Here is a 20729-nt window from a genome sequence, read left to right on the forward strand (position 1 = left end):
AAGCTGACATGAAACTCAGAGATCAACTTGCCTCTGCCTCCAAAGTACTGGGATTAAAGCTGTGTGCCACTCTGCCTCGCTAAAATGGGTTTAAATGGAGTTATCCTATAATGGTGGTCGTAGAAGGTAAGGGCAATACTTCTACTAGACGCCACAAGCTACTAAATAGAAAGTCCAGTGCCAGGTATGGATTATCTCTGTTTGATTTGCTCACTGGAAGTTTCCCTTAAGCCCTTCCACCAAACATTTTTAAGCCATTGCTATCGGTCTTGATTACCCTCCAGAATCTGATGGTAAGAACCTATTGCTGAACACACTATATACTTGAGTCATAGCAGATGGGGATATCAAGCTGATACCCACCTAGAATATTTGTTTCTTAGCAGATGGGGATATCAAGCTGGTACCCACCTAGAATATTTGTTTCCACTGACTAGCTTCCACAGCGCTGGAGAAGGTACTACACACACTACCGGAACAGAAAAGTAATTATCAATCTTAACCAGCTATGAACCCTATAATCTACAAATGATGACCAGCCTGACAGGATATGCCCACTGATGTAGTAGTGGTACAAACAATATGGGAGCAACCAACCAATTTGACACAAGGCTTGTTCTACATAATGAAACTCTTACCTGCCACCATTAGCTGGGCGAAGTACTCATGGCTGGATAGGTCATAGGCATTAAGGGAGAACCTACTAATGCTAGTCTACTAAATTGACATAGTATAAAATTCTTCCCTAAGTACTTATCATAACCACAAATTAGTACGTTTCTCAACCCTAGTCAGAAAAACTTTTTTTGCAGTCAGTGGCAGGTAGAAAAGAGACTGCAGAAGATCAGCCTTCAATGGGTCATCTATATCCTATGCTTTCCCCTGCACAAAGCTCTTCTTAGAAGAGATATGAGCCAAAGTGTTGTCCAGATGTGCTAGGGCCTTTGTACCCATGAACTCACAATGGTTGTGACTGAATGTATAAGACCTGCACAAAAATCAAGTCGGACAGATGTTCAACAGGGATGATTCAAGAGCTTATGAGATCTCACCTCTAGCTGAGGAGCTGTTGTAATTGATGGCTGCTGCCAGTGGAACAAGAGTCAGTTTTCTTCAAGAATACAGCTCCTGATGGCCCTACGCTCATGCACAGTGGGAGTTATTTGTTGTTTGTTTGTTTTGTTTTGGGGATGTCCCAGAAAAAGCACATGATATTGTGAAGGAAAAGTAATTGAGGTGATTTGGGGAAGAATTGGTGGGGAAGGAATGAGAGGAACGCTTAATTGAGACATGTGCACATGCACACGTGCACACGCACACCCATGTATGAAATTCTCAAACAATAATAAAAATATTTTAAGTGAGCTATAAGCCCTGCTAAACTTCAGTAGGATAGCCGACACGTTCCTCCAGCACCTATGCTAATTGTAAACAGGCCTCCTGTCGTTTGCAACTGTTATTATAAGTTTGTGTGTTCACGCTGTGACATGAGTTTGTAAGATCTAGTTTTAAATGGTAAGTGACACGCTCAGATGCACTCCTGAATCATACTTCTGGGAACACAGCTTGAGGCCTGCTATAGCATCAACAAAGTGATACAAAGAGTTCTGTGCAGCGAGGCCATAGCTACCTTGGGGATGCCCATAGGTCCCGTGTTTTGTGGTCCACTGGTAAAGTCTTCAACACCCAGCAGTCCATATCAGCCTAAACCAGAGCAACTATCCAGGAGGCTGTGGGAAGGAATGTTTGTTGTCATGTGATTTTTTTTTCCTTCTTTTACTATTTTGAGCAAACGGATGCTCCCGGGTTCCTAACCCAGAAAGTTCTTGAAGCAAATAGTAGCAAGAGGCAAGTGTGGTGGTGTGTGAATCCAAGTGATATTCAGGCCCAGGCAGGAAGTAGAGGAGTTCAAAGACCACATTGGGAACATAGTGAGTTCAATGCAAGACTGGGCCACGTGAAACCCTTCCTCAAAAAGTGGAGCATGGAAGAGTGGAAGGGGGAGAAAAACAGAGAAGGAGAGGAATAGAGGAGGCACAGAATAGGGTTAGGGAGAATAAGAACAACTAACTGAAAGGCAAGGTTGCATACTTCTCTGCTTGATTGTGTACAGAGCACTGTGATGCTTTCATCCATCCATCCATCCATCCATCCATCCATCCATCCATCCACTCATCCATCCATCCATCCATTCACTCATCCATCCATCCATCCATCCACTCATCCATCCATCCATCCATCCATCCATCCATCCATCCACTCATCCATCCATCCATCCATCCATCCATCCATCCATCCATCCATTCACTCATCCATCCATCCACCCATCCATCCATCCACTCATCCATCCATCTATCCATCCATCCATTCATCCACCCACCCATCCATCTACCCATCCATCCATCCATCCATCCATCTATCCATCCATCCATTCTCCCTCCTACTACTTTTTTCTCCCAGCTCTGATTTTGTCTTACTTATGGAAAACATTCAATTCCCACAAAATTTGCTTCCCGTTATAGACTATTTTTTTAAAATAACCTCTCAGGTTTTCTCGTCACTGGAGGAAGTAAGCTCCCAAGGATCTCATCATCCTGTGCAGCTTCTCACACCTACTAATTTTCCCTTTTAACTGGCAGGGTGTTTCGTGCCCTCCTCCTTCCCTCCTCCTCTCACAGTCTGCCCAAGCTGTCTGGAGGTTCTGGCAGGAGGCCAGGAACACCAGGGAGCTGGAGACTGAAGGACAAACTATTGTTAAATTCTGCATGACAAAGTTCCCAATTGAATTCAATCTGGGGGATATTTAGGGCCCCACAGAGTTTCTGATTGAATTGAGTCTTTTCTGTTCTACTAAGCAAGATGACTTGAACAGATCAAAAGTCAAGTTCGTTTAACACCTCTGCTTTCTAAATGATTTGTTGATAAGTTTGATTCATAAACTTTGAAGATTCAGCTATAAATTCTCAGAATCAAGGCAGCTCCCAAGAGTGGTTAATTCCTGATATCCTAATATGTATTTTATAGGTATGCTACTTACTTGTTTGATTTAAATGCCTCTCTCCCCAATTTAAAAAATCTGTACAAGAGTTAACAGCCAAAGGTACACTGACTACAAACATTTTCTTGCATTACCTCTCAAACAATGTGAGAGGAGAAAAGGTGGTTCTAACCCTCCATTATATTCCGTAATCAAATTTAGAAGGGCAGTCTTATAAACTCATGAGTCAGTGGTGATGAGCCCCAGAGCAAAGCCTTCTGTATACCTGTTCTGGTGCAGTTTGATGGGCAGACAAATACACACCCTGCTTACACTGCTGTCTGCAGGCTGCCGTCGACCCTGCTTGCCTCTCCAGGAAAGACCAATCAAGAAACCCGGGCAGTGTAGCCTGTCCTCACTACTCTCATCATATGATCTAACTCTTTTGTATTGACATTGTTTTTATGTGTGATGCCAGGAATAGATATGATATGGAGACGTTTATTATAGAAGTGTGGGGAGAGCAGGGAAGGAGAGGGGTGCTCCAAAGGAGGAGAGAGAGAGAGAGACAGAGAGAGAGAGAGAGAGAGAGAGAGAGAGAGAGAGAGGGAGAGGGAGGGAGAGGACAGAGAAATGACAGAGAGAAAGACAGAGAGAGGAAGAGAAAGAGAGGGACGAGGTAGGTTCGCCCTTTTTATATCCTAGGCAGCTGTTGCACCTAGTTGCAGGCAGGTGATGACATCATAGGTTGCTAGGCAGCCTGGGGGGGCAGGTATGCTCACATCCACACTGGGTATTTTCACTTTCTGAAAGTTCCCTCAGTAGTTTACTCTAGGTCTGTGTGACTTTGCATACATGTGCTATGCTTAAGTCGAAGGATATTTTTAAGTCAAAAGTTTAAATAAAAATGGTCCTTAGGCAGTGAGGCATCGCGTGGCAGTGTTTACCTGTAATTCTAGCAACTGAGAATGGAAGCAGAAGAGATAGAAGTGGAAGACCAGCCTGGGCTACCGAGGGATTTTACAGTCAGCCTGAGCAACAGAACAAAACCAACCAACTAAATAACTAACTAAATAAATAAGACTTTGCTTATTATTTCAATTTCATAAACACAGAAGATTTTGTACCTACCAGAATATATTTTGTAAATGAGACCATTTTCTTCATATAGACCATGGATAAACAATTTAAAATGGATAAATGATAACATTCATTTAAGACTCTTCCAAAAGTTTTAAAGCTGAAGCAGTAGAGAATGTTCATATTGAGGAATAGATATAGAGGAGAAAGAAACAAGAAAGAACATTCATCTTTTATTCCTCTGTGCTATGCTTCTTTTTCAAAAGAAAAAGGCAAATGTGGTTAAAAAAAAAACAACATTTCTGCCACTAGCAATAGCCACCCCTTCTTTTATGCCTGCCACCACTGAGGTGCCAAATTGAATATTCTGTCTTACTTATCTCAATTAAATCTTCACACCTCATATTCTTTTTCATGTTCATTAAGCTGAAGCTTATTAGCCCAGTTCTAATGATAAAGGAATTAAACATCAAGACAGCCAATTATTAAATAAAAGAATAAAACATTATTCAGGAAAAAGTTTTCAGGTAGCCAGAATATGTTTCTCATGGGCTTAAGGTTTGCATTGGAGTTTCCCAGCAGCCAGGGTGCATCAGGTAGGGCACTTTTTATGACATTTGTTTAAAATATTATGACACCTTATTATTCTGTGTGTGTGTGTGTGTGTGTGTGTGTACGCAGATACATGTGTGCGTGCTTCTGCATGAATGCATGCGTGCATGTGCAATAAACATGTGTGTAGAAGTCAGAGGACAATTTGCAGGGTTTGATTCTCTCTTTCTACCATGTAGGTCCTTGAGACAGAGCTCAGGTTGTCAAGCTTGGCAACAAGCACCTTAACCCACTGGGCTGTTACTCTGGCCTTCTTGTGTTGTTTTGATCTCATTCCCCACTTAGAAACCATGAAAGATCAGCATTGCCCAGGAATGAATCCTAAAGGGAGCAGTGACTACTAATACTGCTGCCATGTGTACAAGATGCTATAATTACATCATCCCAAAACCATAATAAAGATAATTTTCAAGTGCTTCCTCTTGTTGACTCAGTGTTAAAGCTAATGGATGAGGGTAGAGCTTGACGTGAGGACGTGATCTCTGCAGGAAGTCTGGGTGTATTGATCTCTGGAGCTCTGCCCCAGTATCTTCTATTACGCTCTTTCTAAACGTAATTCTGCTAAACGTTACTAGTCCTCAGTCAAAAATGAGCTTGTTAACTCATCTTGGAATGCATAACCAACTGTATACTTTGTGGTGCAGGTACAAAGTTTTATTAGCACATTAAAGACACATAGGAGTTAAACAGGAAATAAAGCTAATTAATTTTGTTTGACCCAGTGTGTCCTTACTTTATTTGGTGGCTGGACTATTTTCCAAGTAATCCCAACTAACATAACAGAGGCAAGACTTCAAGCATTATTAGTTTACCTCCACGCATGTCAGAACGCCTGGAAAATAAATGCACGAGTCATTAGCAGATCCTGCCCCAATAGTTACCGTTCACCAGAGTTTTCCAATGCGCACTTGACGAGACCTTGGCGATAGGAAATTCGCAATTAAAATTTGTAAATCATTTCCAGTGCCAGCATTCTCTGATGTTGCTTATAAATTTAGACTCATGTGCTTTAGAATCGAAAAGGCAAAGTATTCACTGTTACGCATACTATACACACACACACACACACACACACACACACACACACATATATATATATATACATATATATAAGTCTGACAAATTCTTTCCTAGACAGTGTCCTCCCACACAAGGGAATAAACTGCGGGAATGTCTGTACTCGAGTCACACTCCCTCCCCCATAACATATGCCGCCAAAGTGCACGGATCTCTGCGATGGAATCGATCCAATCATTGCAAGTTTGCGCCTGTTCAGTTCCTTTCCCATAAATCACAGCGGAGGTGATTTGACATGGCAGCATGTAAAGGGCGGCCATCGCTGGAATTATGAAAGATGTCAATGACCCTCCGCTGGCATCTACCTTTGAAATCCACTGCTCCCTGAAGAACCTGGCTAATGAGGGTCTTTGCCCGGCAAGCCCACCCCAGCTGAGTGAGGAGACGTTCAGGGATGAGCAGTGTTTCAGTTATATACCAGAGGATGTTTGTCAAATACAAATATTTTGTATAGTTAGTCTTCTTCTGAGTTCTTTAGGGAAATAATTAATCAATGTGTTCTGAAGGTGAGACCCTGGCATTGATGTTAGCCATTTTTTGGTTTAGTGGAGCCTGGGGAGAGGGGCCTTATGGTAATTGATTTCAAGAGACTATCCTGTTGTCTTGATGAAGGTGAGCAAGAGGGGATGCTCCAACATTTAGAATTAGAGTTTGGTCTGTCAAAAAGCATCCTTTTCCTCGCTGGTCCTGACAGGGGTTATTACGCCACACCTTTTGAAATGGTGTTAATAGCCTGGGCTTCAGTCCAAGATTGTACAGCTTGACTCAAAGAGAGTTCCTGTTTGTAGAGTCAAAGGCAAATGAGATCAGTGAACATGACGAAATGTCTAACCTTCTCTCAGTGTGCTAAGGGTCGGGCAGTAATCAACAGAGGTTAGTTAACGCAAGGTATTAGACTGAGTGACTCGGGCTGACTGTTCTGTTGTTATGAACAGAATGGGGGATAGAGTCTCAGTTACTGTAGTAGACTGAGGAATTTTTATGAGTTCTTTATCCAGTTCTTAAGACAGTATTTAAAATTTTTACACAGTGTGTGTGTGTGTGTGTGTGTGTGTGTGTGTGTGTGTGTGTGTGATATGTATGGGGTATACCTGCCACAGCATAGTGGGGTGGTCAGAGGACAACTTTGTGGAACCAGTTCTGCCCTACCTTTGAGGTCCTGGGGACCAAACTCAGGTAGCCTGGCTGGTGTGACTAATGTCTTTCCCTTCCAAGTCAAGCCTCTGGCCCCAGTAAGAGAATTGTTGTTGTTGGTTTTTATTGAAAATAAATCTTTCATACCCTATATTCTGATCATAGTATCATGTCCGTCAACTCCTCCCAGATCTTCTCCACCTCCCTACCCAGCCAATGCCTTCTCTCTCCCTCTCTCTCTTTTCTTCTCCTCCTCCTTCTTCTTTTCTCTTCTCTTCTTCTTCTTCTTCTTCTTCTTCTTCTTCTTCTTTTTCTTCTCTGTCTCTCTCTCTCTGTCTCTTTTTCTCTCTGTCTCTCTCTCCCTCCTCTCTGTCTCTCTGTCACTCTCCCCTTCTCTCTCCATAAAACAAACAAACTAGATAAAAAATAACAAAAATAATAATAGAGAATGCACAGTCAATACACACATGCATGCATGCATATACACACATGGGAATGCATTTACACACACACACACACACACACACACACACCCCAGTAAGAGAATTTTTAAAAAGTTGTTATTATCTTACAGATTCTAGGATAAGAGGAGCCTGTAAATCAAAAAGTACATGAAAGATAACGTGAAATAATTTACTCAATCATTTAAGGAAATGCGTGTTTCTGTAATCCTCCGGGAGACGTTCTAACAGCTTAAGCCTCCTCACACATGAGCCGAAAGATATTTGCAAAAATTCGCTAGACTCCCTGGTCCCCGCAAAGGAGTGTGATTCTATGAAAGGCCTTGAAGTTGAATGGTTCTAAGTGACATCTTCTGTACTGCTCAGAGGCTGGGCATTCCCTGGGTGGGAAACAGGGGAAGGATTCTCAAGAGAAAGAAGCAAAGGTGGGGAACAGGCTGCTCCACAGCTAAGCCCTGGTGCTTGGAGCAACAAAAAGACAGGCATCCATATGCCCTGGCTAGATGGGAAAACCTCTGTAAAATGGCAAATTGAACAGAATAAGCCCCGCCCTTTATCAAGCTATGGGATCTGAACCCTCATCTGAACCATGGGATGCTAAAAGTGTTTCAACTGATGATGTTCTTAACTCTTATAAGGATGACTGGCATCTTCTACATACATAGACTATGGAGTCACATGGAATTGTAGGGTAAACTGAGTTTGTGATCCTGGGATGGCAATGACTGCATTTTGTTTGTTTGTTTGTTTGTTTGTTTGTTTGTTTGAAACCAAAACCAAAGCATCATATCTGTGGCTAAACCTTTGCTGGCTAAAATTTTCCTGTCCCAGCTGGTTCACGGGATGGCATCTCAGGATGATTATCCAAAGAATGCTTATAGAATAAGCAACTGTTTTACTTAGAATATCTTAAGAACAGAGATGCAAAGGAAACCAAATCCTAACTATGAAAATAGAATGTGGAGGCCATTTGTAAAGGTGTGAGAGGGCCCTTCAGCCAAGCGCTGTGTGGAGCTAGTAGCGGGCGAGGGGAGACTCTGAAACATGCTAGTTTGGGAAAAAGAAATACATAAATCATCTGGCTGCCCTGCCATTCTAGAAACATCCCCAGTACAAAACACATGATCAATCAAAGGCCTTCTGAGATTTAGAGAACAATTATTATACCGAATTTTCCCAGGAAGGCTTTCTCCAGGTGAAACTGGAAATATGAATTGCATGGTCTCTTTTACTTCTGGTGACCACAGAATTTGACCACTCACTTCCACAGAATCTTGTTTTCAGAGCCAGCTCTTTCCCCAACCACCACCACTTCCTTCCGTCCTTCCCTCCTTCCTTCCGTCCTTCCTTCCCTCCCTCCTTCTGTCCTTCCTTCCTTGCCTGCCTACTTTTCTATTTAAAGTGGAACTGCCTCTTCTTTGAAAATCAAACCTTAGTTGTTTCACTTCTCCAAAGACGTAGCCTTTCGCACTAGGAGTTCGACTTGTTCAAGGCCTCTCCATTAGAGTCAAACCCCCAGGGCAGTATTTTAAAATCTAAACATCTGGCCAACAGCTTAAGGACTTCTCCCTGGAATTTCTCAACTCAGCTATGAAAGTTGCTCCCTACTCTGATAATTCCGCTTTCACATTACTACATAGGAGTGGCTTGCTCAAATATTATTCAATTTCTAGATGTGGTAACTATAAAGTTAATGTCTCTAAGACTGCCACTGCCTGTCACTATATTAAGTAACATTTCATTTTCCGAAAGATTACTGATATAATTGCCTATGACAACTTATTTACAAATGTTTAGCATATAACAGGTGGCTTCTAGGGTAAAGACCTCATATGTTTATAACAATGTACCGTATTCACTTGTATTTATATGATACATATATGTATATACATGTGAATTTATATGCTTGCTGTTTATGTGTACATACACACAAGTTTATTAGATGCTCTGAAAAAGTTACCATACTTAAGTATACTGCTACACTGATGCACATGGCTCATATTTCCAACACCTATTATGTAGCAGGCTGTCATTAAATATACAGCTACCCAAATGGAATTGAATGGTTAATCAAACTAGTGGCTTGGTTTTTGGCTTGGCACATCACTTCAAAAACCAAAGGCATGTTAGCAGATTTCCCCATGTGACGCAGTGGGCTGTGACGGTTTACGAGTAATGTTTATGTGAAAGTGTTTTGTAAGCAAACATTGCAGTTTAAGTACTATAATCATACAATCTATTGTTTTAATAGCAGACCCTAGATTAACAATGGCTAAAGATAGGAACTCATTAGCTGAGGGATTAATTCTTAGTTTAACACGTCAATTACAGGCAAAATCATTTTCCCTATATTAGACAACATTAAACATTGAATGAGTGGATGTAACATAAAACGAGCAAGTTGATAGATTTTGTTTTTAATATTGGGATATTGCCATTCACTTGACTATAGACACATCATAATAGGAAGTATGTTGTATTGTTATTGATTATAATATTTAATACTTAGCTATGTTTATGGGATACATTTGTTATCTGGCTAGCCAAACAGAGACTTAAGTATAGATTATGAAAATTCTAGCGCTAATCCTGGATCGATTCTCTACCTTCAGCTGTGGCTAACAGTTTCCTGGAGAATACCTATGCTAAGGCAGCTGCATCTCGTGCAGTTTAGCTATCAGCATGAGAATCACAGAGCAGGACAAATAGTTCCATCGCTCTCTCCAAAGAAGCATCAGCATTGATTTGTTTTGATTGCTGCTTTGGTGCAGCAAACAGAATCATTTTAATAGAAAGACAATCCTTCGCTTACTTTCTATGTGCAACCTGTGTGCGAGCCTGAGATATATCTGTGGAATTTACAGTGGAGGAAATCGTTTTTGTTTGTTTTTTTCTAGTCTAAAAGCAAGGTGGGATTTCTTTTCCTTTCCCACTAGAAACGGTTTACAGAATTGCAAAACAACAACTCACCAGGAATTAACAGTTATTGAGTCTCTTGTGAGTATGTGGTGCAAGACTGTTTCAAAGTATGTATATATATATATATATATATATTTTTTTTTTTTTTTAAATATCTGTGCCGCAAAAACAGACCAGAGGCCCTGTCTTTGAAAGGGAAAAAAATGCTGTTTTATTACATTGAGGTGCATTTGTTCTTGATGTTAAATTAAAATCTGTATGGACACTGGGGCATGTGTTTACACAGCTTCTAGAATGGAGCAATGATACGTCTCAAGGTGTGTCACAGCCTGCCGCATTCAAGGAAGTACCAGGTCTTATATTTTTTAAGACTACACAGTGGCAGCTTCATTTACTCACTTTCACATATTTATTTAGTTCCTGCTACTGTGGATGAAATAAAACTCTGAACTAAGGGGGTTTATACAGAAGCAGACAGACCGGACACTGTCCCTGAACCCGCGCAAGCTCACTTCTAATGGACCAGGAAGGCACGTAATATTAAAGGAAACACACTCTCAGTGTTAGGCAGAGGTGTGAAAAGAGGCGTGGGGTTGCAAAGAGAAGTGGAAGCGTGAATTGAGATGGAGCAGTCGGCGACGACGGCCGCTGATGAGATCATGTTTGAAAGGCATCTGGATAGCTACCGGAAGCGTGTTCTGTGCAGAGCGCATGCGCAAAAGCATGTAAGTGAGCGTGGCGTTGAGACAGCATCCCAGATGTTGTTGCTAGAGCAGAGTGAACAAGGCTAGGAGTCCAGGACCTGTCCCTTTTTCGGAGACTTTAAGCTGATTGTGCACAGATGCAGACATCCCTGTAAAGCTCCCAAAGGGTGGGGAACCTAAAACTACAAATGTTATCTAGTACTCTCTCCTTATGAGATAGTCACTCACGTGCACACAGATCTTTCCTGGCTATGGAGAGCCCTCATCCTAGGCCTCAGTTAGTACGAGCAGTGGTCCTACGCATCTCGTGCATGGTTTTTCACTGATCTCATTGATTTCTTTGTACTTTTCTTTGCATTCGCATGTAATTGGGTAAACGTTCATTACATATATTGTGTCCTAACCCCTGAGACAACTGTGTGCGATCATGGTATGCTCAAGAAAAGTCCTTCTCAGCAGGCTTATCAGAAGGGCTGTACCTCCCCGGAGTGAGAGAGTTTAAACAGATGTGCTGCCGTGACTGCTTTACCTCACCCTCAGTGTCAAGAGACCCTGGCACATGCTAGCTATAGAGGGAGATCTGTAAAACGTCACACGGTAGAAGCCCTTTTGTAGGTCAAAATATGCCATCTAAACTCACATAAACACGCGATATGTGGTCTTATTCCCAGTAAAAGTCATTTCTTCCAGCACACCGTGTTCCAGTGAAACACCGTTTTCTTCAATGAAGGCAACGTACTACCACAAAAAGTTCAAACAGGCTCTGTTTCATTGAAGCAGAATATTGGAACAACGCTTGACTGGAAGTCGTGTTGAGGGCAGAAGGGCACGCCTGCCACTGGTTTTTTGTTTGTTTGTTTGTTTTTTGTTTTGTTTTGTTTTGACTTGTCATTATATATGGCTGCGAGGGTCGAGGACACTGCTTCTGGGTGTGAGAGCCAAAGCTTCAGGCTTCCCCGGCATAGATGGAAGGTGTTCAGTGGGATCACAGTCTTGATGGGAGGTGCTTCTCGCCGTCTTCCTCCTTGTGGGACCCTTGCTGCTTAGAGAAATAATCAGAGAGCTGACTCGTATCATTAATAGGAACAGTTTAGTGGAGCAAATCTGCTCTCTGATTAATTCTCTATAGAAGTGCCAGTGTTAGAGCAAAAATGAACCCTACGTGTTCGCTCTTATTTAAATCAAAAGCAAACTCATGTCAGCTCCTAGGAACGTTATGTGTGTGGATAATAAGTTCTGCCAGAGTTGGCATTAGTCTTGCTGAACATTCTAACAGCGAGTGTCTCGAGATTAGGACAGTCCCCGGGTGTCTAGAGCGCGTTTTTCCATAGGGATGAGAGCTGGATGGCTGAATGCTAAAGACATGAGGAGAGAGTTCCCATCTTGAAAGTCCGTAAATATTGCATTTCCAAGCATGTTAAAGGAGGAAGTTCATTTGCACTCAGAGATGCTTGCAAGGGTCAGGCATCCATTGCTTATATAATAAAGACATAGGTGCCACTCTGAAGCCCAGAGAGTCTTGATCTAGATATGAAAACTGCACATTAAACACTTAAGTAGGCAGCCATCAAGTTTTCAAACCAAGATATTCTCTACAGTTCTGTATGGAACATTCACTGGGCCTTCCAAGCCATTCTTTATGTCTTCCCCTCCATCTCAGACACTGGGAACAATGCGAACATGTCCTACATTGTGCAAGACAAGCATGCAACAAGAGTTCACAGTAACAGTCTGCCCTGGTGTCAGCGTTACAGTGGAAAGAGAGGTGACAAGGTGCAAGAGTATAGCCTCTCTGAAGGAGGCTACAGCTACTTTCTTTACTTCTTCTTCCCAGGCTGAAATACAAGGCTGGCATTACTAGATACTTGCATTTCCCAGTAAGACCAAGGAATCCTATGTTGAATAATACTTATTTGAATTTTAAAGTACAAATAAAAGAATAAACATCTAGTGCTCAACAAAAATTTGCTCATAGTTCAAATGTTGCTTCCAGTTTTTCACTCTTTGTGGCATGTTCTATAGAAGAAAAGAGGTTTTAGTTCGACTGATTTCTCCTTTTGTTTATGGGCTTTAAAGCCATACCCACAATTCCAAACCCTCACATATCTATCTGTAGACATGAGGATGTGTCACTGTAGCTTATCAGTTATAAGGAATGCACGTTTCTGGAGAGGCGTGCTAGCAACAGAGGAGGCTGTGTATGGGGAGGGGCACGGAGTAGAAAGGAAATCACTCTACTTTGCTCTTAATTTTATTGTGAGCTTAAAACTATTTTTTATATATATGAAGAGATGGCTCAGTGGTTAAGTACACTGATTGCTTTTCTGGAGGACCTGGATTTGATTCCCAGAACCCACATGGCAATTTACAGCCATCTGTAACTCTACTGTCAGGGGATCTGACACTTTCTGCTGGTCCCCTTTGGTATTAGGCACACACGTGGTACATAGATGTACCACACAAGTATATATATATATATTCCAAAATTTTAAAATTTTGCAAAAAAGTCTGCAAAATGAGTTACATGATTTCAAAACTCACAAAACAGTACCATATGCCATGAATACAGCCAAATGTGGAGAGAACACCAAAACCTGTAAGATAATTATTTGAAAATCCTTTTTAACCCTAGGTAGAAAAGGGATGAATATGATGAAAGGTAATCTAGACACATATCTGGAGCATTTTCTTTTCTTTAGAAAAAAAAACTGATTTAGTCTTGACAACGTGTGTCCTTTTGCTATCTTAGTGGTGAACACTTAGACTCTCCATGCTTTCTCCACATTCCTATTCAAAAGGCTTACAACCGCCAACACAAATAAGAGTTCAAAAACTTGACTACAGTCGATTATTTTCAGTATTCATACAGACGAGTCCCCACTGCCCTTTATCCAGTGGTATCTGCATGTAAGGGCTTTTACAATTGGCTCTTTGTGGGGGGCTGTTGCACACACAGTAGCCTCAGGATCTCTTTGGCGCTAGGCACAGTGGTTTCACCTGCCCAGTCTCTGTCTGATGCCATACATTTCACCTCAGAATTATGTTGCCAACAGTGTTTGTCCTGTACATTAGTGTGGCTGTGCCCTAGGATTTCCCTACAAGTTTTTATTGCTCTGTGCTTAGCAACAGCAGCTTGAGTAGAGAGCATACTCCAGCCAGAACCTTCCCAAGCAGGCTTGCTGGGTTCCAGTGTATCGCACTGTGACCTCGGGCAGATGGTTCTCTGGGGTGCGGTTTACTGAAGATCCCAGGCGGTCCTATAGTGTGTACATTCTTCCTGAGCGAGTGGACATCAGTGATAGCTTCGCCTCTATATTTTCTCATGGTGACAGAAATCCTGACTTGCCAAATAAAGGTATTGTGAGAACCTAAAAGAAGGGCAATTTGAGGATGAAACAGTTATTCTACTAAATCAGATTAAGTGGAGGATTTTTCTAACCAAATGATGTTAGGTGGCTTGCTGTTTCCAAAGCCAGCACACAGTCCCCAAGATGCTTCCATGATGGGGTTGGGGGTTGTAACATACCACCTCTCAATATTCTGGAGACAGTTGGCAGTCCTCCTTTCCGGCTCAAACAGTCTAGAGAAGACCCACAGGCTGTTGCAAACTCTCCTCCAGACCTTCCCATCACACACATGGTATGCAGTAACCCCAACAAAAGCCTCACACAGGAGCCTTTGGGCATTTGGGGAACTATTCCATCAGCTTTTAAGAAGGAAATGTTGGACTTGGGTTTCGAATCAGCTTTGGTCAGGAAGGAGGATGGGACATTAACAGCCCCTTTTGTTGGCTTGCTGTTGGCTCTGTTTATCAAAAAGCCCAGCTTTACATACCCAATGCTGACAGTTGCCTTTCACGTGTGTTTACCTGTCCCTCAGAATCTCCCCCAGAAGCAAAGGGCTCACCAAATATTTCTGCTGTCGTTCTCATTGTGGGACTTTGCAAAAAGAAGGGAACAATCTCATGTCATACAATGTTTCTTCAGAAAACCCATCCACTTTCCATTGGTGAAACTAAACATATTAATTCAGATCTGGTGGTGCATGCCTTTGATCCCAGCACTGCAGAAACAGAAACAGAAAGATCACAAGTTCAAGGCCAGCCCAGGCTATCTAATGTTCTGTCCCTGAGAGCCAGTGAATAGGTATGCAATACTTACCCCGTATGCCCAAAACCCAAGGCTCAGCCTTAACCCCTTAACGAATGCAGACATATTATGTGGGACACTTACAGTTTCCTTGTATTTGAACTTGTCTCATAATAATTCCCAGATGCAGCCACCTTTGTTAAGGAAACCCTTAAAATATAATGCATCTCACTGTAGAAAATGGGCTTGGGAAATCTATATGTTCCCCCTCTGAGTCTAATAGTTTTCCTTAATGAGGAAGTAGACTTGGAAATGGCTGACGTCATGTTGTTCAGAAAAAAAAAAGGTTAAAAAGTCCCCTGTTCCTTCCTTAAACTATAGCTACACAGATTTCCACCAAGCAAAGGAACTTGCCCACTCGTTACCCAATATTTTAAAATTCTATTTAATGCATGCTGCCACGATGCCAGTGAGTGGTTACAATGCACACACACAATCCTGATGTGCTGTTTGCTGTTTTCCCCCCAATTAGTCGCAGTGCATTAAAGTGAATGAAATCGTTTAACGTCTTCTGGCAGCTATCTTTGCTGAAGTACCTGTGTCCGTGTCAGCAGAATGGCACCTGTGAGCACTCACATTTGGAAATAAAGAGAAATTGAGAATGTTGAGGAAAATGCTAGATGGCATGGCAGGGGCGAGGGGGGGGGCGGTAGGGGGCACAGTCCTGGAGGAGAACACAATAACTCTTGAAGCTTAAGACTTACAAAATAATTTAAATTTTGCTGATGCTTCTGCAGCCTCAGGCTTTCCTGGGCTCTAAAGAAAGTTCTAGGATGTGAAATGAACCAAGTATTGATCCTGCTTCAGAATAATCCTTTCATCTCTGGGATGTGAATTTAAGGAGATTAGTGGATACAATGAATAAATTCTAGATTCATTCTCTCTCTCTCTCTCTCTCTCTCTCTCTCTCTCTCTCTCTCTCCCTCTCCCTCCCTCCCTCTCTCCCTCCCTCCCTCCACTTCGCTCTCCTGTGCTTGATATACCACCTTTTAACTTTGCAGGATAAAATCTCTTAGAAATGATAAAGTATGAATATTCTGGCAGTGGAGGGGACTGAGGCTAACACACAACTGTTAACTGCTAATCACTTTGCTACACATTAGGCATTGTTGATTGTACACATATCAACCCCTTTATATCTGATGATACGTGCATCAGCTGGGTATTGTTAGCAAGGCTACTTTACCCTCTAAATTTTTTTTTAAAGATTTATTTATTTAAGTATACAGTGTTTCACCTTCATGTATGACTGTCCACCAGAAGAGGGCGCCAGACCTCACTGTAGATGGTTGTGAGCCACCATGTGGTTGTTGGGAATTGAACTCAGGACCTTTGGAAGAGCAGGCAGCGCTCTTAACCACTGAGCCATCTCTCCAGCCCTAGCAAGGCTACTTTAAAGATGGGGACGTTCAGGGACAGAGAGAGCAGTAGCACATGTTGGTAGTTTAATTTCCGAGAGCTCATACATTGCCCGTAGTTTGACAAAGTCATGATAACATCTCTTCAGTTATGAGTTTCGTTTGATTAGTAAGTTCCTTGGACAACCCTACAAGACTACCATGTCTCCTCTGGCATGTTGTGTCTCCCTAAAGCATGCTACAGCATAGCTGGTTGCTACAATATGGATAGTGAATAGTTTCCAGAGACTCATATTGAAGGCTTGGACCCCAGCTCCTGGTACCATTAGACTTCATGGGACTTTAGAGATACAGCCTAATAGAAGAAAGTTAGGTCATTGAGGCATCTCCTTAATGGGGGTGTTGGGCTCTTTCTCCTCTTGGTTTCCTGGCATCAATGAACTGAACTACTCGGCTCAGCTAGGTGTTCCCCATAGGGACCTCTTCAACTGAGAGCCTGAAAACAATGGATTAACACATCCAAAACTGTAAGGTAAAGTAAACCTTGTTTTTTCTAAGTTGACTATTGCAGATATTTGTCAATAGTACCTGAAATCTGGCCAGCACTGGTAAAGATGGAGTTTAGCCAGTAAGAAATCTCACTGGCCAGGTATCTCAAGTGGTTCCGCTGGACCGTTGTTCTATCAATGGTTTAAAATGAGTTGCATAGTTCTGAGAGATTGCACGGGTGAGGAAGATAAACAGACTTGGGTCTAAAGTTTCCTGCCCAGTATCAAGGAAGGGAAGCCAGGATTCATTGTACTTGCTTCGTCAGGAGTGACGTGTCAGCTCTACTCTTCATTGGATAGATTCTCCTAGATCTCACTAATTCCTTTCTGACGCCATCTTCTCCCTTTCTCTAAGACAGAACAAATGCCGAGCTCTGAAAGATGACCATTCTCTTTCATAGCAAAGTCCTGTCAGCATCATCTCTCATCAGAGGATGACTCAGGGAAATCCGATGTCTCTACAGAGTTGTGCGTGCTGTTTTTCTCTTTAATGTTTTTTCTCTTCCTGGCATGACTGTGTCCTCCATTCCTGTGTGCCTGAAACCTCTTTTGTCAAGATCTACTTTAAATGCCTAAGAAGACACTTTCCCCTAGCCCTACCACAATGATGCTCTCTCTCTCTCTCTCTGTGTTTCCGACACCATGGGAAGCTCTCCAGACCATTGACCCCCATCCTCACTGGGGTCTATCATTTATACGTGGCTTTGATCTTTCCTACTGTGCCCCAGGCTCCTGGTAGGGGGAAGGATGCCTGGTCTATTCAATTGCCCCATATAGTGGTTGCTGCAGTTCCTCGCACAGACTGGGAATCAATGATTCTGAGCTTAGTTGAATTGAATCAGGAAGAGAGACTGACCTTTGTGTAAACCGCTGGGATTCTCTCTATGAACAGGTTTGATGAGGTCTACTGGTTGAGTCTGGAATAGCCTAATGTGATAAGATGGGCACAGAGCTGGTGGCTTTCCCTGGCCCTCCTATTGGAGAATTCTGTATTGCTCATGAATCTGCTTGCCTCTTAGTAGATGGTACACCCTGAAGACTTTAAAGATGAATACATTTTTAAAAACACTATCACAGAGAATTACGTCAGATGATTTCAAACATGAAATTGCAAGAGGAAATAGCCAAAGAGCCCCCACTTTGATTTACACTTAGGAAATGTATTGATTCTTTTTTTTGTCACCATTAAACATGATCCTCTTTCTTTATAAAACAAGGGAGTACTTGTTCCCTTTGCTTAGCCCTTTGTGAGCCTATAGAGTGAAAAACCATTTGCATTTTGCTGTGAGTATAATGCAACAAAAATCACAAATTCACTTACATTTATATATAGTGCTCAATTTTCAGAACCACTGATGCACTTTCCATGTTAACAATTTCCTAGATTGTTTAATAAACTTTAATTGCCAACTTTCCTTTATATCCCTTTTTAAAATGCAACTAGGTAGTTGCCGAAGCATATTTAAGTCTGCGACTGGTTGATACACACTGTATCGACCAAAGACTTGCTGTAAATGAGCCACCAAAATATTACAAGTGCGGGTGAGGGACTCTGATTTTCATCAACTTTTTGTTATATGCACTCAGGCTTTCTCAGATTGAATTCTTGACTTGAATGCATAGCTGTATTCGGTTCTTTGGTTCCTTCTCTGGAACTACTACGAAACCCAAAGGATTCAATGCTTGTGTGCCTGCGGTAATCACAGCAGGATGCTTCGTAATCAAAATGAAACATTTTAGTGGAATTCAACCCAGCAGACGCTTATTGACACTATGGGCTGGACACTCAAAGCACAAGCATTCATGTGCTTTAAGAGGGAAGGGTACATGTACCTGGCAACCATGTAGGCTAATTCATGGTGGGTACTCAGAATCGCACAGACTAAGGAAGGAAAGCCGAGGAAAGGGAAAACTTAGCACTCGTTGCAAACCATGTCTTATCAGGGATGACATTCAAGATTATTTACCAAGCTGAAAGGCACCGGACAAAATTGACCTTGGCTATAGCGTGGACTGGCTCCTGCAGAGCTAGACAGGGGTTGGATCATGAGTGGGTCCGAGGTCTTTTAGGAGAGACAAGTTTTTACTTGGGCAGCAAAATGGCGTTGGTGGGGGAATGGGGACATGGCAGAGGGCAACAACTTTTGCCAGACATTGGGAAAGCATGTTTAGTATCGCTCTCCTGGTGGAGCCTTCCTCCTGCGAAGCAGCCAGGGATCAAGCGTGGTGTCTTCCAAGCTGTGCATCATTAAGCGGGATTCAAAATGAAGCAGGCACGTAGTAGAGGTGAGGGAGGCACAGAACTACACAAGACTCAACCCAGCTTACCTCGAGCTCCCTCCATCCAGTCCCATTGTCTGTCTTGGGTACTAATGACTCATTCTCACTGACCAGTTGAGAGGTGAATGCGTAGTTAGGTCTTTAACATGAAATAAGTTGGATGTGTGTATTACCTAGTATTTGTAAGGACCTGGGTTTGACCCCCAATACACACACACACGTCCACATGTCAAAAATCTTTTGCCAACATGTTTCCATGAATAATATATGAAGTTAGCTTAATCCCTGATAAAGATCTTACCTCTTTTTTTTTTCCTACTTAGCTTGTTGTCCCTACCTTTCTTTACGCATCTTCAAAAATCAATTTGTTAAAGACAGGAGGTTTTGATCTAGGATTTAGATGCCCAGAGACCACAGTTGTATTTCAGGAATCACAGAATCTGCTGCATGTCTGCCCAAGTGCCTATGTGAAGCAAAGTATATAAAAGGTGTTTCTTCTTCTTCTTCTTCTTCTTCTTCTTCTTCTTCTTCTTCTTCTTCTTCTTCTTCTTCTTCTTCTTCTTCTTCTTCTTCATCATCTTCTTCTTCTTCTTCATAATTCTCCAAGACTTCTATATAGCTCCATTATATTAAAGAAACTAAAAGCATTGTAGAGAGGCAAATTTCAGGTATATTATGATGTCATAAAATGCAACATTCTGAAAACACAGCACATCCACTTCAATCTCAAAAGACTTAAATGGTGAGTATTTGGTTTTTAGCACTTAGCTATGTGCCATGTCCCCCGCATCAGTGAACACTGTAGGCATTTAAGCAAACTCGAGTCCCATGGAAGGCAGGCAGCCAGCTTTTGCTAATGTGACCAGCATGTCAGTCAGCTGAACAAACAAACCTTCAGAAGTCACAGGTCATGGGTCAGCACACAAATGCCCACAGCCTCGTGTAGTGGTTAAGGTGAAGCTCCTGATCATTGCCTACTAACCCTGTTGCTTTGGATAGGTCCATGCCCCATGATTTTCTCACCTGGGGTCAAGGACGTGTGAAGAGTAACTGCCTAAGGTGGTGAGGAGGTCCACAGCTGCTCAGCTCTTACATCTGTCAGGGCCCCCTGCTCGGCCACTGAACTTATTCAGTGTTCACTTCCTGGTCCCAGGCCTTCGCCATCACTGTTGTCCCAGGGCCTCTGCTCTTCTCTCTCACTTCTTGTCTTATGTATTGTTTCCCCCTTTCCCACCAATGCAGTGAGAGTAGGTATAGGGAGGAAAAAAAGGAGATGAGTCAGGAGATTTTTCCTTGTTTTAACATAGCAAGTAAAAACAACTCAAGACTCCAGAACTGCCCACCCAACCCTGTAAAATGAAACACAAAGGCAAGAAACACATTCATGACTTTTTTAAAGCAAGGCTCGTACTTTAAGTTTGCTTTTAGAAT

The 20729-nt window shown here is 42.2% G+C and overlaps 1 protein-coding gene and 1 long non-coding RNA gene across 21 annotated transcripts in view; one reads left to right on the forward strand and one right to left on the reverse strand.

Moving 5' to 3' along the window:
• The window catches only part of GRIP1 (glutamate receptor interacting protein 1), a 625712-nt gene that overhangs the window by 364238 nt on the left and 240745 nt on the right, over positions 1-20729 (forward strand). The window lies entirely within an intron of this gene.
• Positions 13722-19891, reverse strand: LOC311585424. The gene is made up of 3 exons (XR_014775225.1): positions 19636-19891; positions 14871-15026; positions 13722-14332 (listed from the first exon to the last, which is right to left on the reverse strand). It is a non-coding gene; the product is annotated as an uncharacterized lncRNA (long non-coding RNA).

The sequence above is a fragment of the Acomys minous genome (assembly GCF_964271855.1).
Source record: "Acomys minous genome assembly, chromosome: 15".
Classification (NCBI taxonomy): Eukaryota; Metazoa; Chordata; class Mammalia; order Rodentia; family Muridae; genus Acomys; species Acomys minous.